General features: G+C 51.6%; 1 protein-coding gene, 1 non-coding gene and 2 pseudogenes across 2 annotated transcripts in view; all 4 read left to right on the plus strand.

Moving 5' to 3' along the window:
* The window catches only part of LOC144668732 (uncharacterized), a 434,727-nt gene that overhangs the window by 4,827 nt on the left and 406,772 nt on the right, over nucleotides 1–23,128 (plus strand). The gene's annotated exons all lie outside the window — the stretch shown is intronic.
* On the plus strand, nucleotides 2,420–2,600 carry LOC144669132 (U2 spliceosomal RNA; annotated as a pseudogene).
* Nucleotides 7,944–8,125, plus strand: LOC144669135 (U2 spliceosomal RNA). Its single transcript, XR_013573609.1, has one exon. It is a non-coding gene; the product is annotated as a U2 spliceosomal RNA (small nuclear RNA).
* On the plus strand, nucleotides 20,219–20,370 carry LOC144669070 (U1 spliceosomal RNA; annotated as a pseudogene).

Genomic DNA, 23,128 nt, shown 5'->3' on the forward strand with positions numbered 1-23,128 from the left:
GGATCAGCAAATCCTTTTATGCCGGACTGTATGACGTGAAGCCCACGGACAGCACGGCCTCCCAGTCCTTCCTGTCCTCTATCACGGAGGTCTTAGACCACAGTACGCGGGAGAGCCTGGACAAACCGCTAACTCCTGATGAACTGACTAAGACCCTCGAGTCCTTCCAGAAGAGTAAAACCCCCGGAAGCGACGGCTTGCCGGCGGAGTTGTATTCGGCTCTGTGGGACTTGATCGGCCCAGACCTGCTAGGAGTGTACGAGAGTATGCTCCTGACCGGTAGTATGTCAGAATCCATGAGGAAAGGCATCATCACCCTCATCTACAAGCACAAGGGGGAAAGGGAGGAAATTAGAAATTGGCGACCCATTTCACTGTTGAATGTGGACTATAAGATTCTGTCCAAGGTCATCGCCAACCGGGTCAAATCCGCTCTGGAATTGGTGATTCACCCTGACCAGACCTGCTCTGTGCCAGGCAGGAAGATCTCTGACAGCCTGGCGCTGCTCAGGGATACGATTGCCTATGTACAGGACAGGGGTGTGGATACCTGCCTCATCAGCTTGGATCAGGAGAAGGCCTTTGACAGAATATCGCACACCTACATGGGGGATGTGCTCTCCAAAATGGGGTTTGGGGAGGGAATTCGAAATTGGATCCAACTGCTCTACACTAACATCAGTAGCGCAGTCTCAATCAATGGGTGGGAAACAGATAGCTTTCCGATCAAATCTGGAGTCAGGCAGGGCTGTCCTCTCTCGCCTGTCCTTTTCGTGTGTTGCATAGAACCCTTTGCCGAGTCCATCAGGAAGGATCCGGGCATAAGAGGAGTGACGATCCCAGGCAGTGGAGGCACTCAGGTAAAAGCCTCCCTGTACATGGACGACGTCGCCGTCTTCTGCTCGGATCCGCTGTCGGTGCGCAGACTGATGCACGTCTGCGACCAGTTCGAACTGGCCTCGGGAGCCAAGGTAAATCGTGGGAAGAGCGAGGCCATGTTCTTTGGGAACTGGGCTGACCGATCCTTTGTCCCCTTCACTGTCAGGGCTGACGGCCTGAAGGTGCTGGGGATATGGTTCGGAGGGACCGGGGCATGCGTTAGAAACTGGAAGGAGCGAGTGGCTATGGTGAAAAGGAAACTGGGCATGTGGGAGCGACGCTCCCTCTCCATTGCGGGTAAGAACCTGGTCATCAGGTGTGAGGTACTCTCGCTGTTGCTGTACGTGGCGCAGGTCTGGCCCATTCCACACTCCTGCGCGATGGCGATCACTCGAGCCATCTTCCGCTTTATCTGGAGGTCGAAAATGGATCGTGTCCGCAGGGACGCGATGTACAAGCCTCTAGATAAAGGGGGAAAAAACGTGCCCAACATCGCCCTCATACTGATGGCCACCTTTGTGTGTGGCTGCATCAAGCGGTGCGTAGACCCTCAGTACGCAAACACCAAGTGTCACTACGTGCTGAGGTTCTACCTGTCCCCGGTGTTGCGAAGGATGGGTCTGGCCACGCTGCCGCGGAACGCTCCAAGTAGTTGGACCGTGCCGTACCACCTGTCCCTGGTGGAAAAATTTATGCAGAAAAACACCTTTGACCACAAGTCCATCAGGCAGTGGTCAGCACGTAACGTCCTAGAGGCCCTGAGGGAAAAGGAGAGGGTGGACCTTGTGGGATGGTTCCCCGAGCAGACTGTCAAAGTCATTTGGCAGAATGCCTCATCGCCAGAACTTTCCAACAAGCACCAAGACGTAGCTTGGCTGGTGGTGAGAAAGGCCCTCCCCGTCAGATCCTTCCTACACGCCAGGAGTCTCACCCCCTCTGCACGTTGCCCTCGAGGTGGCTGTGGTGGGGAAGAGACCGTTGTTCACCTCCTTGTGGATTGTGCCTTTGCAAAGAAAGTCTGGAGAGAGATGCAGTGGTTGCTGTCGAGGTTCATCCCGAGCAGTTCTGTGACACAGGACTCTGTGCTCTACGGGCTGTTCCCAGGGACACACACCGAGACAAACATCGACTGCAGCTGGAGGATCATCAACTCGGTGAAAGACGCGCTTTGGTCTGCCCGAAACTTGTTGGTCTTCCAGCACAAAGAGTTGTCCTCGACCGATTGTTGCGGACTGGCACAATCCAAAGTCCAGGACTACGTGCTGAGGGACGCACTAAAGCTTGGGGCAGCTGCCGCAAAGGCGCAATGGGGAAGGGTCGCTGTCTAAGACCTTTCTACCACAGCGCACCGAGAGACTGGGAACTGTTTAGAGCCCCTCGGGCTGTACAGATCAAAATGAAAGGCTGTAAATGATTGTAATATTGTTTGTACTGATGCACCTGGTGATACATTTTGTAAAAGTTTAACCTGGATTGTACCCTTGTAATGTTGTTTTTGAAATGGTTTTGAATGTGATTGAAGATTTTTTATGAATAAAGTATATTTTTACAAAAAAAAAAAAAAAAAATCTGTTCTTATCAGTTTAATATCTGATACGTCCCTTATCTGGGGACCATATATTAAATTGATTTTTGGAGCAGGGAGATGGAATAGGGGCTTGCTCCGTCCACTCCACGCATCGACCTGGTATTGCAGTATCTCTGGGAATGGTGCACCACCCCTTTCCAGGGGATTTTCAATGCTAAAAATAGTTTTCTTACAAACATCTGCTTTCTTTACTTTTCAACATGCACATCTTTCAAAACACAACTTTCTTTCTTTCTCATCGCTTCTCGGCCTTTTGGCTAACATCAAGTGTTGCAGGGGCGACACCATGGTCCTGCCAAGGCAAGGTCGGGATGGAAGGCCGATAACCAATCGCAATCCAAATCCATACCGTGGGCTACCTATCACCGTCCGAGTCACGGTGAACCACAGCGAAGGAGGATCACCTATGGATCGGGGCTTCTTCACCAGGAGGATCCTGTTGAAGGCGTGCGGCTTCCAAGCTACGGAGATCTTCACCCTGCACGACTCCCGCAAAGGCGGTTATTTTGACGTGACGTTCAAGCGGGTGGCAGACTGCGTCCGGCTCCTGAGGGTGTTCGAGGAGAAGAGAGACCTGCCGGAGATGAAGATCCTGACGGCGGAGCCGCACTTTTCTCTGCCGTTGCAACGGGAACGTGAGGTGATGGTGCATGTGTACAACCCCTTCGTCCCTGTCGCCGACGTGGTCACCTTCCTCACCAGGTACTTCGATAAGGTGGGGAGCGGCACCGAGATTCGAGACGACTTGGGGATCTGGACAGGCAAACGCCTGTTTAAGGTCACGCTAAAGACCGATGGTAAGGGAGCCATTTTCCACCCTCCCTCCAGTTTCGCTATCGGGGGAAACCGGGGCTACCTGGTCTACGCTGGGCAACCCAAGCATTGTCGCTCATGCTGCAAGGCTGGTCATGTGGCGGCCAAGTGCAGCGCCTCCCTCTGCAAGATCTGCAAACAGGAAGGGCACCAGACAAAAGACTGCAAACAGGCCAAGTGCTGCAACCTGTGTGGCGAGGCAAGTCACCTCTACAGGACCTGCCCCAAACGCTGCCGTACTTACGCACAGGCAGCCAACGCCGACCAGGGGGAAGCAGAAGAAATGTTTCGTGTCACTCCAACCACCAAGGCCCCCAGGGAGCTCAACGGGACAAAGGAGGACACAGAGAGAGACAAGGTGGAGAAAGAGATTGAGGCAACAGAGAGCCAATCAACAGCACTACCCCCTGAACCTCCCAGTCCTCAGGACAGCGAATCAATGGAGGAGGAGGCAGCAGTGGAAAAGCAGCAGGGGGAGTGGCAGACGGTGAAGAACAAGAAAAGTAAGAGGGAGCGAAGAAGAAGCAAAGGCGTTTCCCAGAGAAGCGGCAAGAGGCGTCTCCCATCCGACACGGATGACAAGGGCAGCAGCTCTTCGGATGATGAAGTGCCAGAGCGGCACCGACAGAAGAGGCGGCAAAGCTCCAGGGCGTTGGAGGATGAGACACCCGAGCTCCAGAAAATTGGAGACAACAAGGAGACCAGCGCACCCCAACTTTGCCTGCAACCTGAGGAGGCCAGTGCACCACAGCCCCTGGAATCTGGGAGCAGTGAGGCAATCATCGCACCCCAGCTCCAGGAAGCCGGGAACAGCAACACCCCAGAGGGGGTGAGTTTTGGAGAAGCTTCTCCAGCAAAGGTCATCTCAAAACCCGCTCTCTACGTGAACCTCCAGATGCCACTGGAGCAGAACACGGCCAAGGAGATCTACCTCAGCCCATCCAAAGTGAAGGAATTTGAGCTCACTACGGGTATGAAGGAGCAGACTAAAGGTCTGGGACTCTCAGAGACAGTGGGTTTGGTAGGAGAATAAATGCTTTAAAATGGGTTTAAAGATTGTATCCATAAATGTGCGTAGCATTAAATCTGCTACGCGATGTGTTGCGACCTTGGACTACCTAGCCAAGGTCAAAGCTGACCTGTTGTTTCTGCAGGAGTGTGCGATACCGCACCTCAGCTCCTACAGGCAATGGTCACGATGGTGGTCCCACGGGCCATCGATCTGGTCGGGTGGAAACGACTCTCGTTCCTCCGGCCTGGGTATTCTGCTGCGGGGAGGCAACTTCACCGTCTCCGAGGTCAAGGAGGTGGTGGGCGGGCGACTCCTGGTAGCAGACGTAATGTACAAGAACGCTCCACTCCGGTTAATTAACGTGTATGTCCCGGCACAAGGGCCTGAGCGGCTGGAGGTTTTTCAGCAGCTCCCACTGCTGCTGGCGACCTCCAGGCCGGTCATTCTGGGCGGGGACTTCAACTGCATCATCGATGCGGCTGGACGATCCGGCAGGGCCGGAAGCAGATTGGACGCTACGTCCAGATCCCTGATGGAAACAGTTAAGGATGCCAAGCTGCACGACGTCTTCAGCAACCCTGCAGACGGAGCGCAGCGTAGATACACCTGGTCGCGGCCAGACGGGTCCATTCGTTCCAGGATAGACTTCCTGTTTGTGTCCCGTGCATTCACAGTCAGATCCACCGAGGTCAAGCCGGTGTTCTTCTCTGACCACTGCCTCCTACTGGCGGACTGCCACTTGGAGGAAGACCTGAGGGTGGGCAGGGGGGCATGGAAGCTAAATGTGCAACTGCTGACCCCAGAGAACATTGAGGAGCTCAAGAGGGATTACAAAGGTTGGAGAACCGTGAAACCCCTCTTTGAGTCCCTGACACACTGGTGGGAAGTGATCAAGGGAAGCATCAAGAGGTTTTTCATCCGCAAAGGCACCCAGAAAGCTAGAAAGGAACAGAGGGAAATGTCCCGACTCCAGAAAAAGATGCAGAATCTGCTCCGGCTGCAGTCGATGGGGGTCGATGTCAAGGAGGAGCTCCAAGAGGTGAAGGGCCAGCAAGCCTCGCACTTTGCCTCGGAGGCCTCCAAGATCATCTTCCGTTCCAGGGTCCGCTCCGTGGAGCAGGATGAGACGTGCTCACGTTTCTTCTTCCAAAAGGTACACAGAGAGCGCTCTGTGATCAGCAGCCTGAAGGAAGAAGACGGCTCAGTAAAGTCATCACGGTCCGACATTCTGAGGATCAGCAAATCCTTTTATGCCGGACTGTATGACGTGAAGCCCACGGACAGCACGGCCTCCCAGTCCTTCCTGTCCTCTATCACGGAGGTCTTAGACCACAGTACGCGGGAGAGCCTAGACAAACCGCTAACTCCTGATGAACTGACTAAGGCCCTCGAGTCCTTCGAGAAGAGTAAAACTCCCGGTAGCGACGGCTTGCCGGCGGAGTTGTATTCGGCTCTGTGGGACTTGATCGGCCCAGACCTGCTAGGAGTGTACGAGAGTATGCTCCTGGCCGGTAGTATGTCAGAATCCATGAGGAAAGGCATCATCACCCTCATCTACAAGCACAAGGGGGAAAGGGAGGAAATTAGAAATTGGCGACCCATTTCACTGTTGAATATGGACTATAAGATTCTGTCCCAGGTCATCGCCAATCGGGTCAAATCCTCTCTGGAATTGGTGATTCACCCTGACCAGACCTGCTCTGTGCCAGGCAGGAAGACCTCTGACAGCCTGGCGCTGCTCAGGGATACGATTGCCTATGTACAGGACAGGGGTGTGGATACCTGCCTCATCAGCTTGGATCAGGAGAAGGCCTTTGACAGAATATCGCACACCTACATGGGGGATGTGCTCTCCAAAATGGGCTTTGGGGAGGGAATTCGAAATTGGATCCAACTGCTCTACACTAACATCAGTAGCGCAGTCTCAATCAATGGGTGGGAAACAGATAGCTTTCCGATTAAATCTGGAGTCAGGCAGGGCTGTCCTCTCTCGCCTGTCCTTTTCGTGTGTTGCATAGAACCCTTTGCCGAGTCCATCAGGAAGGATCCGGGCATAAGAGGAGTGACGTTCCCAGGCAGTGGAGGCACTCAGGTTAAAGCCTCCCTGTACATGGACGACGTCGCCGTCTTCTGCTCGGATCCGCTGTCGGTGCGCAGACTGATGCACGTCTGCGACCAGTTCGAACTGGCCTCGGGAGCCAAGGTAAATCGTGGGAAGAGCGAGGCCATGTTCTTTGGGAACTGGGCTGACCGATCCTTTGTCCCCTTCACTGTCAGGGCTGACGGCCTGAAGGTGCTGGGGATATGGTTCGGAGGGACCGGGGCATGCGTTAGAAACTGGAAGGAGCGAGTGGCTATGGTGAAAAGGAAACTGGGCATGTGGGAGCGACGCTCCCTCTCCATTGCGGGTAAGAACCTGGTCATCAGGTGTGAGGTACTCTCGCTGTTGCTGTACGTGGCGCAGGTCTGGCCCATTCCACACTCCTGCGCGATGGCGATCACTCGAGCCATCTTCCGCTTTATCTGGAGGTCGAAAATGGATCGTGTCTGGAGGGACGCGATGTACAAGCCTCTAGATAAAGGGGGAAAAAACGTGCCCAACATCGCCCTCATACTGATGGCCACCTTTGTGTGTGGCTGCATCAAGCGGTGCGTAGACCCTCAGTACGCAAACACCAAGTGTCACTACGTGCTGAGGTTCTACCTGTCCCCGGTGTTGCGAAGGATGGGTCTGGCCACGCTGCCGCGGAACGCTCCAAGTAGTTGGACCGTGCCGTACCACCTGTCCCTGGTGGAAAAATTTATGCAGAAAAACACCTTTGACCACAAGTCCATCAGGCAGTGGTCAGCACGTAACGTCCTAGAGGCCCTGAGGGAAAAGGAGAGGGTGGACCCTGTGGGATGGTTCCCCGAGCAGACTGTCAAAGTCATTTGGCAGAATGCCTCATCGCCAGAACTTTCCAACAAGCACCAAGACGTAGCTTGGCTGGTGGTGAGAAAGGCCCTCCCCGTCAGATCCTTCCTACACGCCAGGAGTCTCACCCCCTCTGCACGTTGCCCTCGAGGTGGCTGTGGTGGGGAAGAGACCGTTGTTCACCTCCTTGTGGATTGTGCCTTTGCAAAGAAAGTCTGGAGAGAGATGCAGTGGTTGCTGTCGAGGTTCATCCCGAGCAGTTCTGTGACACAGGACTCTGTGCTCTACGGGCTGTTCCCAGGGACACACACCGAGACAAACATCGACTGCAGCTGGAGGATCATCAACTCGGTGAAAGACGCGCTTTGGTCTGCCCGAAACTTGTTGGTCTTCCAGCACAAAGAGTTGTCCCCGACCGATTGTTGCGGACTGGCACAATCCAAAGTCCAGGACTACGTGCTGAGGGAAGCACTAAAGCTTGGGGCAGCTGCCGCAAAGGCGCAATGGGGAAGGGTCGCTGTCTAAGACCTTTCTACCACAGCGCACCGAGAGACTGGGAACTGTTTAGAGCCCCTCGGGCTGTACAGATCAAAATGAAAGGCTGTAAATGATTGTAATATTGTTTGTACTGATGCACCTGGTGATACATTTTGTAAAAGTTTAACCTGGATTGTACCCTTGTAATGTTGTTTTTGAAATGGTTTTGAATGTGATTGAAGATTTTTTATGAATAAAGTATATTTTTACAAAAAAAAAAAAAAAAAAATCTGTTCTTATCAGTTTAATATCTGATACGTCCCTTATCTGGGGACCATATATTAAATTGATTTTTGGAGCAGGGAGATGGAATAGGGGCTTGCTCCGTCCACTCCACGCATCGACCTGGTATTGCAGTATCTCTGGGAATGGTGCACCACCCCTTTCCAGGGGATTTTCAATGCTAAAAATAGTTTTCTTACAAACATCTGCTTTCTTTACTTTTCAAAACCCAACTTTCTTTCTTTCTCACTCACCCGCACCATCTACACACAAAAAACACGCACGCTCACCCAACGCTCACAGACACCACTCTCATCTCACAAACACTCTACCTCACTCATACAAAAACATCTTTCACTTGCAAATACACCTCTCAAACACTCTCTCAGCTGCACCTTTCGCCTCACAACATTTTCAACCAGCTCTCTGCTGCCGCTCCCGCCCGCTGCTGCTGCTGCTGCTGATACAGCAACAGTCAAAACTCACACCTCAAAGCTCACACACTTTACACAGCTACTCGGAAACGTCTACATCCACGTTCACACAATCCTTACACTGCACAAGGAGCCCATTCCGCCCGTCGTGACTGCACCAGCTCTCCCAATGAACATTTCACTTCGTGCCATTCTCCTGCCTTCTCCACGTAACCCAGCACATGCTTTCTTTTCAAATAATCATCTCATTCCCTCTTCAATTGAACCTGCCTCCGCCACGCTATCAGGCGGTGCATTCCAGAGCCTGACCACTCGCTGCTCCTATCACTTTTGCTTCTTCTGCTAGTTACTTTAAACCTGTGCCCGCTCCTTCTCGATCCTTTCATCGGTGCAAGCAGTTTCTCCCTATCTACTCTCTCCAGATACCTCATGATTTTCAATACCTCTATCAAGTCTCCTCTCAGACTTCTTTTCCCCAAGGAATACAGTCCCAACTTCTCCAATCTTACTTCATAACTCAACTTCCTCGCCCCTGGAACCAAACTCGTAAACCTCTTCTGCACTCTCTCCAATGCCTTCACTACCCTCCTAAAATGCAAGTCAAAATGCAATCCATCAGAGTCAGCATGGCTTTATGAAGACTAAATCGTGTTTGACTAAATTGCTAGAGTTCTTTGAAGATGTGACAAGCAAAGTGGATAATGGCGATCCTGTAGATGTAGTATGTCTGGACTTCCAGAAGGCATTTGATAAGGTGCCGCACAAAAGATTAATACACAAGATAAGATCACACGCAGCTAAGGGTAATATATTTGCTTGGATAGAGCTTTGGCTAACCAACAGAAAGCAGAGAGTCAGGATAAATGGGTCTTTTGTGGATGGCAAGCTGTAACTAGTGGGGTGCCACAGGGTTCGGTCCTTGGGCCCCAACTATTTACTTGGATTCAGGAGTAGAAGGTACCATAGCTAAATTTGCAGATGACACCAAAATAGGTGGGAAAGTAAGTTGCAGTGAAGAAATGAGAAATTTACAAATGGATATGGACAGGTTAGGTGAATGGGCCAAAATTTGGCAGATGGAGTTTAACGTGGATAAGTGAGGTTATCCAGTTCAGCTCCTACAGGCAATGGTCACGGTGGTGGTCCCACGGGCCATCGATCTGGTCGGGCGGAAATGACTCTCGTTCCTCCGGCCTGGGTATTCTGCTGCGGGGAGGCAACATCACCGTCTCCGAGGTCAAGGAGGTGGTGGGCGGGCGACTCCTCGTAGCAGACGTAATGTACAAGAACGCTCCACTCCGGTTAATTAACGTGTATGGCCCGTCACAAGGAGCTGAGCGGCTGGAGGTTTTTCAGCAGCTCCCACTGCTGCTGGCGACCTCCAGGCCGGTCATTCTGGGCGGTGACTTCAACTGCATCATCGATGCGGCTGGACGATCCGGCAGGGCCGGCAGCAGATTGGACGCTACGTCCAGATCCCTGATGGAAACAGTTAAGGATGCCAAGCTGCACGACGTCTTCAGCAACCCTGCAGACGGAGCGCAGCGTAGATACACCTGGTCGCGGCCAGACGGGTCCATTCGTTCCAGGATAGACTTCCTCTTTGTGTCCCGTGCATTCACAGTCAGATCCACCGAGGTCAAGCCGGTGTTCTTCTCTGACCACTGCCTCCTACTGGCGGACTGCCACTTGGAGAAGGACCTGAGGGTGGGCAGGGGGGCATGGAAGCTATTCGTGCAACTGCTGACCCCAGAGAACATTGAGGAGCTCAAGAGGGCTTATGAAGGTTGGAGAACCATGAAACCCCTCTTTGAGTCCCTGACACACTGGTGGGAAGCGATCAAGGGAAACACCAAGAGGTTTTTCATCCTCAAAAGCATCCAGAAAGCTAGAAAGGAAGAGAGGGAAATGTCCCGACTCCAGAAAAACCTGCAGAATCTGCTCCGGCTGCAGTCGGTGGGGGTCGATGTCAAGGAAGAACTCCAAGAGGTGAAGAGCCAGCAAGCCTCGCACTTTGCCTCGGAGGCCTCCAAGATCATCTTCCGTTCCAGAGTCCGCTCCGTGGAGCAGGATGAGACGTGCTCACGTTTCTTCTTCCAAAAGGAACAGAGAGAGAGCTCTGTGATCAGCAGCCTGAATGAAGAAGACAGATCAGTAAAGTCAGCGCAGTCCGACATTTTGAGGATCAGCAAATCCTTTTATGCCGGATTTTATGACGTGAAGCCGACGGACAGCACGGCCTCCCAGTCCTCCTTGTCCTCTATCACGGAGGTCTTAGGCGACAGTACACGGGAGAGGCTGGACAAACCGCGAACTCCTGACGAACTGACTTAGGCCCTTGAGTCCTTCGAGAAGAGTAAATCTCCCCAGAAGCGACGGCTTGCCGGTGGAGTTATATTCGGCTCTGTGGGACTTAATCGGCCCAGACCTGCTAGGAGTGTACGAGAGTATGCTCCTGGCCGGCAGTATGTCAGAATCCATGAGGAAAGGCATCATCACCCTCATCTACAAGCACAAGGAAGAAAGGGAGGAAATTAGAAATTGGCGACCCATTTCACTGTTGAATGTGGACTATAAGATTCTGTCCAAGGTCATCGCCAAGCGGGTCAAATCCGCTCTGGAATTGGTGATACACCCTGACCAGACCTGCACTGTGCCGGGCAGGAAGATCTCTGACAGCCTGGCGCTGCTCAGTGATACGATTGCCTATGTACAGGACAGGGGTGTGGATACCTGCCTCATCAGCCTGGATTAGGAGAAAGCCTTTGACAGAATATCGCACACCTACATGGTGGATGTGCTCTCAAAATGGGGTTTGGGGAGGGAATTCGCAATTGGATCCAGTTGGATCCTACTCTACACTAACATCAGTAGCGCAGTCTCAATCAATGGGTGGGAATCAGATAGCTTTCCAATTAAATCTGGAGTCAGGCAGGGCTGTCCTCTCTCGCCTGTTCTTTGCTGAGTCCATCAGGAAGGATCCGGGCATTAGAGGAGTTACGATCCCAGGCAGTGGAGGCACTCAGATCAAAGCCTCCCTGTACATGGACGATGTCGCCGTCTTCTGTTCTGATCCGCTGTCGGTGCGCAGACTGATCCACATCTGCGACCAGTTCGAACTGGCCTCGGGAGCCAAGGTAAATCGTGGGAAGAGCGAGGCCCTGTTCTTTGGGAACTGGGCTGACCGATCCTTTGTCCCCTTCACCGTCAGTGCTGACGGCCTGAAGGTGCTGGGGATATGGTTCAGAGGGACCGGGGTATGCGTTAGAAACTGGAAGGATCCAGTGTCTATGGTGAAAAGGAAACTGGGAATCTGGGAGCGACGCTTCCTCTCCGTTGCGGGTAAGAACCTGGTCATCAGGTGTGAGGCACTCTCGCTGTTGCTGTACATGGCGCAGGTCTGGCCCATTCCAGACTGCTGCGCGATGGCGATCACCCGAGCCATCTTCCCCTTTATCTGGAGGTCGAAAATGGATCGTGTCCGCAGGGACGCGCTGTATAAGCCTCTAGATAAAGGGGGAATAAACGTGCCCAACATCGCCCTCATACTGATGGCCACCTTTGTGTGCGGCTGCATCAAGCGGTGCGTAGACCCTCAGTACGCAAACACCAAGTGTCACTACGTGCTGAGGTTCTACCTGTCCCCGGTGTTGCGAAGGATGGGTCTGGCCACGCTGCCGCGGAACGCTCCAAGTAGTTGGACCGTGCCCTACCACCTGTCCCTGGTGGAAAAATTTATGCAGAAAAACACCTTTGACCACAAGTCCATCAGGCAGTGGTCAGCACGTAACGTCCTAGAGGCCCTGAGGGATAAGGAGAGGGTGGACCCTGTGGGATGGTTCCCCGAGCAGACTGTCAAAGTCATTTGGCAGAATGCCTCATCGCCAGAACTTTCCAACAAGCACCAAGACGTAGCTTGGCTGGTGGTGAGAAAGGCCCTCCCCGTCAGATCCTTCCTACACGCCAGGAAGCTCACCCCCTCTGCACGTTGCCCTCGAGGTGGCTGTGGTGGGGAAGAGACCGTTGTCCACCTCCTTGTGGATTGTGCCTTTGCAAAGAAAGTCTGGAGAGAGATGCAGTGGTTTCTGTCGAGGTTCATCCCGAGCAGTTCTGTGACACAGGACTCTGTGCTCTACGGGCTGTTCCCAGGGACACACACCGAGACAAACATCAACTGCAGCTGGAGGATCATCAACTCGGTGAAAGACGCTCTTTGGTCTGCCCGAAACTTGTTGGTCTTCCAGCACAAAGAGTTGTCCCCGACCGAGTGTTGCGGACTGGCACATTCCAAGGCCGAGGACTACGTGCTGAGGGACGCACTAAAGCTTGGGGCAGCTGCCGCAAAGGCGCAATGGGGAAGGGTCGCTGTCTAAGACCCTTCTGCCACAGTGTACCGAGGGACTGGGAACTGTTTAGAGCCCCTCGGGCTGTACAGCTCACAATAAATGTACGCCCTTTGTTTTGATCATTTCCGATTTCATGATCTATCTCTAAATCACAAAATCTTGATACTGCTTTGTGATGTCACAGAATTTTTTACAGTGTGGAAGGAGGCCATTCGGCCTATCAAGTCTGCACTGGGTCTCTGAAAGAGCCTTCCACCTAGTCCTACTCCCCTGCCTCATCCCCGTAACCTTGCACATTCTGTCTTTTCAGGTAACGATCCAATTCCCTTCTGAATACCTCGATCGAATCTGCCTCCAGCACCCTCTCAGGAATTTTGTTCCAGACTCCAACCACCCTCTGGGTGAATTAATCTTTCCTCACATCACATTTACTCCTTTTGCCAATTATTTTGAATCTGTGCCCTCTAGTCCTTGATGTTCACTTGAGTGGAAACAGTTTCTCACGATTTACCTTGTCCATATCTCTCAGGATCTTGAATACCTCCACCAACTCTCCTCACAGCCTTCTTTTCTCCAAGGAAAACAGTCCCATCCTCTCCAATCTATCCTCATAGCTACAGTTCTTCATCCCGGGAATCATTCTTGTGAATCTCCTCTGTACCCTCTCCAATGTCTTCACATCCTTCCTCAAGTATGGCGCCCAGAACTGGACGCAGTATTCCAGATGAGGCCTAATTAGTGTCTTATACGAGTTCAACATGACCTCCTTACTCTTGTACTCAATGCCCCTATTAATAAAGCCTAAGATACTATCTGCTTTATTAACTGCTCTCAACACGTCCTGCCATCTTCAATGGCCTATGTACGTCTGAGTTCCCTCTGTTTGTGCACCTCTTTTAGAGGCTCTTCCTTTATTTTATGCTGTCTCACCATATTCTTCCTGCCAAAATGGATCACCTCACACTTCTGTACATTGAACTTCATCTGCCACTTGTCTGCTCAATCCACCAACACGTTGAAAGAACCGAGGAATACTCTGGTACAAAAGTTCAACACTCGGAGTCCAGATGCAATATTCAAGTGGTTCCTTTATTACGCATGCGGGGAGCAAACACTGGGCAATCCAGGCACTTCTCCACCGAGGTTCAAATGAGCACAGTTTATATATCTTTTATTATCAGTAACTTAATGGTATTAATTAGACAAAGGCCACAGCACAATGACCCCCTGGTTGACTGAGACCTGATCCCTTTGTTGGACGTACATTATTCACGCGTGTCCGATACTAACTGGGAGCCGGGGTTCCCTTGTATCCTGAGCGGGTGTGATGGTTTCCTCTGTGGGTAATTTCTAATATACAACCCTCCGTTCGGTTGTACCCACATTTGTCCAGCACCACCCCCGTTCCAACTGGATGGGAGCAAATTGTGAGGCTACCTTTCCTCCTGCACCCACTCAGTGATACCCCGTGTATGCCCTCATTCTTGCGTATGGCATGCATATCTATGGGGTAGTACCGGAGGGAGTCATTGTCTCGGATTAACCCAATGTTCTCCACTTGGTACTGAGGGTGTGGGCCCGTGTCTGCTGTGACTGAGGGGATTGCCCATACCTATCACGTTCATTTGGTTTGAGGTGCACTTCTGAATCACCGCATACACCCTGGTCACTCCTTTCAATGTACATGCGTCGATGACGCCTGGGTTCTTGGCCATCCCCCACTACCGGGCACTGTTGATCCAGCCCAGTACCTCCCCCCTTTGGATCTGGCCCAGATTGTGTCTTAATTGCCCGATCATCCACCGGCCGTAAGCTGGCTTTTTTGGGTGCTGCCCTCTTGTCGTTCCTCCCTTTCTGTTAATTGGCTGGTGGCTTTAGCATGGGTCTCTATAACGTGTACGCTTTCCAATACAGATGCCACACTCTTGCCCCCTACGGCCGCTGCCGTTTCACCACCCCTCGCTACTCTCATGAGCAAGCTGCCTCATGATCCCTTTAAGATTCGTGACCTCGGAGTTGATTCCTTGAATGTCGAGAGAGTTTACCAGGGAAGTCCCTGTGTTCACCCCTGTCAGTACATTGTTAACTAACTCTCTCTCCTGGCGGTGGAAAGCAGGATGTCCCCTGAATCTAGTGGCACCCGTGGCGTCGGCCGGCTGATTAATCACAGCCTTACTCAGTAATTTGTACAGTTTTCGTAGGGGCGCTTGGTTACTGCAATACTCAGGCAGTTGCATACCTGCCAGGTTCACAATTACCTGTACAATTTCATGTTTAACATTATCATACAAGAGTTCACCGTCCATATACAGTACCAGTTCATTCTGTGGCCCAGGGGTCATGTCTGGGCAAGATAGTCTCTTGTCGTGTCCTGTGATAGCGGGGTGGTGTCGGTCCGGGGGTCCGCCGTTGCAGTCAACTCTCCGTGTTTGGCCCTCAAGATCCAATGCCAGGTATCTGTCATTCCCAAGTCCTCCTCCCCGGGACAGTGACCCCAGTTGTTGTTGTCCTGGGGTGTGAAGGTAAATTGCGAAAAATCTCTCACACACTGTATCTGGACCTGTGCCCCCTTCGCACATGTCCAGGGTCCGTCCGAACCATCGCTGATCTGGAAGCATAGTGGGCCCTCATTTTTCCATCGGAGTTCCGTTCCCGAATGCGAGCTCTGCCCTAGGCTCTCACCATCGCTCATTCCAATGGATAGTTGCGTAAGCCCGGTGCCACACTTGAAGAGCATTGACCTTTCCGTTGTGACATTCACACCTCCTTTCACGCAATATCCGTCGCTGACATTCTTGTAGTATAAGCCCATACCGGCCACTGCTTCACGGTTTACATTCTGTATGCCGGTGGCTGCGATAGCCAGGGCCCTGGTAATGATCATGGACACCCAGCTTTTTTCCATCTTGGCGTGGAGGTTACCCGGTTATTGTTATTTCTGTAATGAAGCACACTGCTGGTGATCACCAGGGTTTAGGTTGGATATAAGAGGCAGCTTTCTCCTTTACGTCCCTCCTTGTGCACAGCCCACGGTGACCCTCCCCGTAGTTGAGGATTCCCCCTTTTGTCTTTCAGATGGCCAGTCCTCCAGATCGGGAATGAATCCTAAACCACTTGGCCTACACAGTACGGACTGCTCGTTGCCCGTTTTCCCCCCGCTGCCTGGTAATTTAGTCTCTCTTACTTACATCATACCTTTTCAGTTGCGACCAGTGTTTCCACCTAGCTTTTCCCTTCATACCGACGCAGGCACGTGAATAATTCCGTACGGTCCAGTCCATTTTGGGGCAAAAACTGGTTGGCTAGGGGTGATATGAACAAACACCATGTCTCCGACCTCAGCCGGTGGTGACGGGAGTCCCCCTTTTGTCCTCTCTTCTAAATCCCTGATAGCCTGTTGGTCCTTCACTTCCTGTTGTAATTCCTTTAGCTGTCCATCCAATTGCTTAATATCGTTTTTAATTTTATCTCTGATGGGTCCCATATCCTCACTTCCGGTGGCTCTGCCCTCTGGCAAGCGCATAGCCCTCCCGGTCAGCAACTCATAAGGGGTTAAACCAGTTGTCCTGTTGGGGGTAGCCCTCAGTCGCATCAATATGCAGGGGAGCACATCCACCCATCCCCCACCAGTTGTTGTGTTTGCCATTGCAATAGCATTTTTTAACGTGCGGTTCATACATTCTTCCATTCCTGAGCTTTGTGGATGGTAAGGTACGTGAAATTTCTGTTTTACTCCGAGCAGCTCACACGTCCTTTTCATAATACTGTCCGTAAAATGCGCTCCTTGATCCGAATCTATCTGTAAAGGGATTCCCCATCTTGGTACTACTTCAAAAGCGAGGATCTTTGTGGCCGTGGTGGCGCTGCAGTCCCTGGTGGGGAAAGCTCTAGTGAACCTCCAGTGCACCTACACCCCCATAGTTACAATATGCCTCAAACTTCCAATTGCCATATTCATGGGCACTCTCGCCCTTTTCTTGTTTTACTCCAGTCACTGTATTCCAATTAACTGGGGCTTGCCCTAAGACTTGTGCCATTTCTGCTCTAAAGGCTCGGAAATCAGCTTGCTGCTGTCCCTGGTCTGCAGCGATATCATTACACCAGGTTCCGTCCTGATACGCTTGCTGCAGCCGTCCCCAAAACGCCTCAGGTAGTTTTATCCGGACTAACCCGCGAACGTCCCTGTTATGGAGATCGTGGCATTGCCGTATTTCCCTCAATTTTTGCCAAAACGACTCATTTCCATGTCTAGGTTTTAGTTGGGGTAATTTGTTTCCAATAGCTTCATGGTTGCGCTAGGTGACAGGGACACATACGTGGTTCTCAGTTGCGCCGGGAAGCCCCCGTTATAGCTCTCTGTCCGTGTATTGGCGCCTGGGCCGGCTGCCCATTTTGTGCCGGTACGGCCGCTTGAGCGCAGCGTAGATACACCTGGTCGCGGCCAGACGGGTCCATCCGTTTCAGGATAGACTTCCTGTTTGTGTCCCGCGCGTTCGCAGTCAGATCCACCGACGTCAAGCCGGTGTTCTCTGACCACTGCCTCCTACTGGTTGACTGTCACTTGGAGGAAGACCAGAGGGTGGGCAGGGGGGCATGGAAGCTAAACGTGCAACTGCTGACCCCAGAGCACAGCGAGGAGCTCAAGAGGTCTTACAAAGGCTGGAGAACCGTGAAACCCCTCTTTGAGTCCCTGACACAGTTGTGGGAAGCGATCAAGGGAAACATCAAGACGTTTTTCATCCTCAAAGGCACCCAGAAAGCTAGAAAGGAACAGAGTGAAAGGTCCCGACTCCAGAAAAACCTGCAGAATCTGCTCCTGCTGCAGTCGATGGGGGTCGATGTCAAGGAGGAACTCCAAGAGGTGAAGGGCCAGCAAGCCTCGCTCTTTGCCTCGGAGGCCTCCAAGATCATCTTCCGTTCCAGAGTCCGCTCCGTGGAGCAGGATGAGACGTGCTCGCATTTCTTCTTCCAAAAGATACACAGAGAGAGCTCTGTGATCAGCAGCCTGAAGGAAGAAGACGGCTCACTAAAGTCATCGCAGTCCGACATTTTGAGGATCAGCAAATCCTTTTATGCCCGATTGTATGACGTGAAGCCCACAGACAGCACGGCCTCCCAGTCCTTCCTGTCCTCCATCACGGAGGTCTTAGACGACAGTACATGGGAGAGCCTGGACAAACCGCTAACTCCTGACGAACAGACTAAGGCCCGTGAGTCCTTCGAGAAGAGTAAAACTCCCGGAAGCGACGGCTTGCCAGCGGAGTTGTATTCGGCTCTGTGGGACTGGATGGGCCCGGACCTGCTAGAAGTGTACGAGAGTATGCTCCTGGCCGGCAGCATGTCAGAATCCATGAGGAAAGGCATCATCACCCTCATCTACAAGCACAAGGGGGGAAGGGAGGAAATTAGAAATTGGCGACCCATTTCGCTGTTGAATGTGGACTATAAGATTCTGTCCAAGGTCATCGCCAACCGGGTCAAATCCGCTCTGGAATTGGTGATCCACCATGACCAGACCTGCACTGTGCCGGGCAGGAAGATCTCGGACAGCCTCGCGCTGCTCAGGGATACGATTGCCTATGTACAGGACAGGTGTGTGGATACCTGCCTCATCAGCTTGGATCAGGAGAAGGCCTTTGACAGAATATCGCACACCTACATGGTGGATGTGCTCTCCAAATTGGGGTTTGGGGAGGGAATTCGAAATTGGATCCAACTGCTCTACACTAACATCAGTAGCGCAGTCTCGATCAATGGGTGGGAAACAGATAGCTTTCCGATTAAATCTGGAGTCAGGCAGGGCTGTCTTCTCTCGCCTGTTCTTTTCGTGTGTTGCATAGAACCCTTTGCCGAGTCCATCAGGAAGGATCCGGGCATAAGAGGAGTGACGATCCCAGGCAGTGGAGGCACTCAGTTCAAAGCCTCCCTGCACATGGATGATGTCGCCGTCTTCTGCTCGGATCCGCTGACGGTGCGCAGACTGATCCACATCCGCGACCAGTTCGAACTGGCCTCGGGAGCCGAGGTAAATCGTGGGAAGAGCGAGGCCATGTTCTTTGGGAAGTGGGCTGACCGATCCTTTGTCCCCTTCACTGTCAGGGCTGACGGCCTGAAGGTGCTGGGGATATGGTTCGGAGGGACCGGGGCATGCGTTAGAAACTGGAAGGAGCGAGTGTCTATGGTGAAAAGGAAACTGGGCATGTGGGAGCGACGCTCCCTCTCCATTGCGGGTAAGAACCTGGTCATCAGGTGTGAGGCACTCTCGCTGTTGCTGTACGTGGCGCAGGTCTGGCCCATTCCACACTCCTGCGTGGTGGTGATCACACGAGCCATCTTCCGCTTTATCTGGAGGTCAAAAATGGATCGTGTCCGCAGAGACGCGATGTACAAGCCTCTAGATAAAGGGGGAAAAACCGTGCCCAACATCGCCCTCATACTGATGGCCACCTTTGTGTGTGGCTGCGTCAAGCGGTGCATAGACTCTCAGTACGCAAACACCAAGTGTCACTACGTGCTGAGGTTCTACCTGTCCCCGGTGTTGCGAAGGATGGGTCTGGCCACGCTGCCGCTGAACGCTCCAAGTAGTTGGACCGTGCCCTACCACCTGTCCCTCGTGGAAAAATTTATGCAGAAAAACACCTTTGACCACAAGTCCATCAGGCAGTGGTCAGCACGTAACGTCCTAGAGGCCCTGAGGGAAAAGGAGAGGGTGGACCCTGTGGGATGGTTCCCCGAGCAGACTGTCAAAGTCATTTGGCAGAATGCCTCATCGCCAGAACTTTCCAACAAGCACCAAGACGTAGCTTGGCTGGTGGTGAGAAAGGCCCTCCCCGTCAGATCCTTCCTACACGTCAGGAGTCTCACCCCCTCTGCACGTTGCCCTCGAGGTGGCTGTGGTGGGGAAGAGACCGTTGTTCACCTCCTTGTGGATTGTGCCTTTGCAAAGAAAGTCTGGAGAGAGATGCAGTGGTTGCTGTTGAGGTTCATCCCGAGCAGTTCTGTGACACGGGACTCTGTGCTCTACGGGCTGTTCCCAGGGACACACACTGAGACAAACATCAACTGCAGCTGGAGGATCATCAACTCGGTGAAAGAGGCGCTTTGGTCTGCCCGAAACTTGTTGGTCTTCCAGCACAAAGAGTTGTCCCCAACCGATTGTTGCGGACTGGCACAATCCAAAGTCCAGGACTACGTGTTGTGGGATGCACTAAATCTTGGAGCAGCTGCCGCAAAGGCGCAATGGGGAAGGGTCGCTGTCTAAGACCTTTCTACCACAGCGCACCGAGGGACTGGGAACTGTTTAAATCCCCTCGGGCTGTACAGCTCAAAATGAAAGGCTGTAAATGATTGTAATATTGTTTGTACTGATGCACCTGGTGATACATTTTGTAAAAGTTTAACCTGGATTGTACCCTTGTAATGTTGTTATTGAAATGGTTTGGAATGTGATTGATGATATTTTATGAATAAAGTATATTTTTGCAAAAAAAAGAAAAAAAAGGTTCTCCCAGGACGAGGCTAGCCCATTGCACTTCGGGTGTGCTAACGCCTGCGATGTCCCCAAATGCGGGATACTCGACTGCAAAATTTGTGGTAGTGGGGGACTGCGTTCGCGCTCTCCCCTGATTCACAATTCAAAAAATAGATTTCATCATATCTTTCATTTTCTCTTCTATTTCCTGTCAGCAACCTTTTCTGAAAAAAGAAATATATAACCCCCAATGTGTGCTCTTCAAAATCTATACTGGACTGGTTATTTAGTTTTTTCTTTCCTCCTCGCAAATATTATCCAACCCCCATTCTTTTCCTCCCTGTCATTATCAGCCGGCAATTATTCCATCTCTGCATCATTTTCGCCAGACCGTTTGTTTTGTGGCCGCCAAATTACTCGCGCCATTTTTAACCCCGCGTTTGCCCACTCAAAAATCTCTCTCAAACAACCCCCATCTAACACCCAACCCACCATCACAACAGTCCCCACACTCCCAGCACCGCCCCACCCCCTATCTCTCTGGACGTCTGTATAAATACAAACTCATATCAGTCAGCTATTAACTCATATGCATTCACCATTTTAAACATGTAGCAGCGACCCCTCACTATTTCAAACATGAACAAGCACCCTGTCCCCATGTTCATTCAAATTACCCCCCTCCGAAACGAACAGCAGCCTCCCACCTCCTCTGTATAATCTCCCCCTTAATCAGCCCCCTGTGTGACTCCTACCTTCTGAAACTCCTGCCTCCTCTCCCCATGTGTAAAGTCTTTCCCTGCCCCTTCTGCAGCTCACTTCCCCTGCTGTGGGTCCATCAATTCACCTGTGATTATTCCTTGAAGGCTTAAATAGCGCAAAGCGAAAAAATAAACAGAAAGAAAACTGGAGAAAGGCAGATAGAAACCTAAACCCTCAGTAAAATGACCACCGGGAATCCCGTTTAACCGTCAGAATGATCGCGCAGCCCAAATTACACGCATTATCCCTGAATTATAACAAGATTTTAGGCAGCTTCACTTTAGGACTTTTCATTTCCTCTTGTGGGGCTCCTGTTCCTCACACACTGGAGGCTAACATGTAAGTTTTAGATTGCAAGGCTGGGCTACTTTAACCCCAAGATTTTCTTTTTGAAACTCCAGGCCCACAGTCCAACAGGAACTGGTTAACCGGAGCCACCGAAAACCAGGGTCCCGGAGAGGAATTGAAATCTCGGGGTAAGAAACGGACACAAACTCACGTGGGCCCATGGGGCACGGCCTTGGAGAAGGTCTCAGGAAACTCCTGAAGAAGAAGAGTCCTTGTCCCAGTCTGGATCTTCAGATTGCAGGTTTCAAAATAAAAATTCTTTGAGGGGTGGGGGAGAAAATTAATTCCATTAAAACAGAGAGCAAAGAACATTTTCAAACAAAATAACGCAAGAGCCAATGATTCACTCTCAGTTACAACTCAGCAACATCCAAATACAAACAAGTCAAAGAGTTATAAAGCAGATTGAGACAGAGGGAACACACACGCACATTAAACCAGAGTGGGGACTAGCTCCGCACTCTGGAGGCGGTTTTCGGATTGGGTTCCTAGCCAGGTATATCCTGAATGAGCAGTTTGCAGACTCCACCCCTGGCATGTTGGGATGTCTCTCAATCTGCTCCCCAGGAGGCCTGTCCATTGATATGTTAATCCCAGGGCAGGACAACTTTCTGATTCTTCCTGTCCTTTGACGTGTTCATCCCAGGAAAACAATGTTTCAGCCATTTTCTGGTTAAGGTTAAAACTTTAACTCATCTTGTCGGGAATGTCACTGCAGTTCGAAATATCAAACACTAAACCCCCAACACAAGACTGTGCAAAGCATGTGGATTGTTACTGAGATTCCGTCTGTGATTTTTAGTGATGTCAGTGTGGATTGTGTAATCTGTGTGTGTGTGAGTGTTGCTGGTCCCATAATGTAACGCAAATGTCTCCTCGCAGCCTCTCAGTACGCCACTCATGGTCTCCTGGTACTTTTTGGATTGTCTGGAGAAGACATTGAAAGAATTAGAGTTAAACAATGCTAACACTAGCTGCACTGCGACGAGTATATGAGAGCTTATTCTTATCCAGGGGTGTATGTCCGCATTCAGCCCCCATTCCCACACTTGCTCCCACCATGTCGGATCTCTCAAGTGCTCTTCCATATCATTGATTAGCCTTTTACACACCGCCTGTAACACGTAATGCTGATTCCTCACCTTTCGTAAGACACCTTTCAACTTTGTCAGACTTTCGGGAAGGTTGGGAATTGGGGCCTGCTTAGGTTCGTCATAGTGTTCCAGGGCATGGTGGAGTGTGTCGGAGGGGTTGACTGAAACCTGACCCCTTTGTTGGACGTACATCATTCACGCGTGTCTGATAGTAACTGGGAGCCGGGGTTCCCTTGTATCCTGAGCGGGTGTGATGGTTTTCTCTGTGGGTAATTTCTAATATACAGCCCTCCGTTCGGTTGTACCCGCATTTGTCCAGCACCCCCCCCCGTTCCAACTGGATGGGAGCTAATTGTGAGGCTACCTTTCCTCCTGCACCCGCTCAGTGATTCCCTGTGTATGCCCTCATTCTTGCATATGGCATGCATATCTATGGGGTAGTACCGGAGGGAGTCATTGTCTCAGATTAACCCAATGTTCTCCACTTGGTACTGAGGGTGTGGGCCCGTGTCTGCTGTGACTGAGGGGATTGCCCATACCTATCACGTTCATTTGGTTTGAGGTGCACTTCTGAATCACCGCATACACCCTGGTCACTCCTTTCAATGTACATGCGTCGATGACGCCTGGGTTCTTGTCCATCCCCCACAACCGGGCACTGTTGATCCAGCCCGGTACCTCCCCACTTTGGATCTGGCCCAGATTTTG

This window comes from Cetorhinus maximus, chromosome 28, assembly GCF_964194155.1.
Source record: "Cetorhinus maximus chromosome 28, sCetMax3.hap1.1, whole genome shotgun sequence".
NCBI lineage: Eukaryota > Metazoa > Chordata > Chondrichthyes > Lamniformes > Cetorhinidae > Cetorhinus > Cetorhinus maximus.